The 2,432-nt window shown below is 28.2% G+C and overlaps 1 pseudogene; it reads left to right on the top strand.

The window, feature by feature from the left end:
• Positions 1 to 557: 557 nt before the first annotated feature.
• Positions 558 to 1,255, top strand: LOC120160573 (annotated as a pseudogene).
• The last annotated feature ends 1,177 nt before the right edge of the window (positions 1,256 to 2,432 follow it).

Raw genomic sequence — 2,432 nt, 5'->3', positions numbered from 1 at the left:
AGATTACGGGCGTTTTGGACTAAAATGCCCTTAATTTTTTTTTTCAAAAATATCATTTTTCTGTCGTTTAATAATAAAAATTCTACGAATGTTAAATTATAAAGTTATCTTTAAACTATTTTAGATTTACAACAAAACGAATATACTTAAAATTTTATATAAAGTCCAGTGGTTAAAATAAAAATTTTACCCTTTCATTAAATCTTTTTATATTTTCAATTTTGTAAAAAAATTATATAAATTTTATGAATTTGAATTTTTTAAAGAAAATATAAATATTTTCCAACTTTTAAAAAAATAAAAATATAATAAGGACAATTTAGTCAAAAATACATTCTAATAATCTTTTATTCATTTAATCAAACACGGTAATCTTACATTCCTTCTAAACCAACCAAATACAACATTCATAGTAATCATATTTCCTAGTAATCTTACAGTCTCACTAGTAATCTTACATTCTCACTGATAATCTTACATTCCGTAAACTAAACGCATCTTAAATGTTAATTCCATACTTTGTTTACCTGTTTGGTTGATGAGAAACGAAATGAAAGATGCGAACGCGGTTATATTCGTCAAAAACATCTCCGTTTGGCTTGATCTATGATTAATCTATTTGCTAAATATATTAATTGATTACCTGAGAACTGTTCATGAATATGTTCTTTTGCAGGTCAAGAGTCTAGAAACCGAAATATCAACTTGCATCAACGTCAACAAATTCAGGTGAATTTTCTCCGATCCCTTCATTAACAAGTAATTAAGGGAAAACACGAATATTTTCCCTTCATCCCTCCGTTTTTTAACCTCCTTTTTCATTTTCTCAGTGCAGAAACAATTCCAACAATCAAACTCATTTGAGACTCGGAGTCTCGGAGCAAAAAGGCGACGCCACATAGAAAAACACCACCGTCACAAATGGAGCTAGACGAGTTCTTCGCCGCCGCCGCCGCCGCCGCCGAAAAGTACGAGCAAGTCCGATTTGCAGAAAAGCAAGTGCTTGCTTCTCTCCTCCTTCCTAACTTTTTTAGTTTGTAGGATAAGTTGTGTCACCAAAATGGTGCACTTTTAGCATTTGCAGAATCATGAAAACCCCCAAATCTCTAACTAACTAACAAACTTTTTATTTCGTAATATTCCCTCCGGGTTTTTTCTTTAGTTTTTAAATTTTAAAAATTACAGGTACAATTATGATATTGTCAAGGATGTACCTCTGGACGGTCGATACGAGCGGACTCGGTTAAAGCCCTGAAACTGAGTGAGTTAGAGAGAGAGACCTGACAGTTGACAACAGTAAAACGGTGGGGAATATTTAGTTGTTTTGTTTTCCACTCAATTGTACAGTTTTTATTTATTTATTTATTCAAAATTAGACTAATTTTTGTATATTATTTAGTAAATGACTTTCTGATTTTCTCAATATATTTGGTTGGGATTTTGTTATATACATATTTAGTATTGATTTGGATTTTTGTATTTAGTTGAATGATGTTTATGTTTGAGTCTTATTTATGTTGTTTCTAATTGTTTTAATTTATTAAGTTTATAATTTATATTTAAATAATTATTTTGAATAATATAATGCAAATTTATTAAAATTCTGCTCTCCCAAGTCATAACAAATAGGGATGAACGTTCAATCAAGTCAAGTCAAAAAATTTTGACTTATTTAAATTAATGAGTCTTATTTTATAACTCAAAGTTGATTTAATTTTTTTAGTCGAGTCAAAAATCTTGAGTTGACGAGTTATATTTTATAACTCGAAGTTAACTTGCAATTTTTTTGAGTCGAGTCGAGTTGAGTTGAATTTTTGAATTTATGTTTAAATTTAATTATAAATATTTATAACATTATAATATTATTTGATTTCAATTTAAATAGTTTATTATTATTATCTTGGTAAACTTTAATTTTTATAACCATATACAATACATATTTTTTTCATATGTGATATACATATATAATACATAGTTGATAGATTCGACTTAAACTTAAAAATCAATTCATTTATTACTAAAATTTTCAAGTTATTCGAGTTATTCAAGTTGTATTTTGCAACTTGATTTGAACTTGAAATTTTTCGAGTCGAATTTATAAAATTACAACTCGAATTCACTTCGAGTCGAATAGAAGAATTCGATTATTCAAGTCGAGTCGTGTAACATCCTCAATACCGGGTTAGTGACTAAATTATAAAATTTTAGAATTTGATGATAAAAGTAGAATAGTTCAATGATTTATGTGGAAATAAATCCTAAAAGTTGTTAGTAATTATTAAAGGAATTAAAGGGCAAAATGGTCTTTTGACTCATAAATGAATTAAATAATGATGTATGTGGGGATAAGGTTGAGAGATTTCTCGAGAAATCTCTTCACTCTTCATTTTTCATTCTTCTTCTTCTCCCACGTGAGACATCAAAACAAATGT

The sequence above is a fragment of the Hibiscus syriacus genome, unplaced genomic scaffold, assembly GCF_006381635.1.
Source record: "Hibiscus syriacus cultivar Baekdansim isolate YM2019G1 unplaced genomic scaffold, ASM638163v2 tig00111392_pilon, whole genome shotgun sequence".
In the NCBI taxonomy this organism is placed as follows: domain Eukaryota; kingdom Viridiplantae; phylum Streptophyta; class Magnoliopsida; order Malvales; family Malvaceae; genus Hibiscus; species Hibiscus syriacus.
Note: the sequence above shows the minus strand (reverse complement) of the source record. Positions and strands in the feature narration are given on the sequence as shown.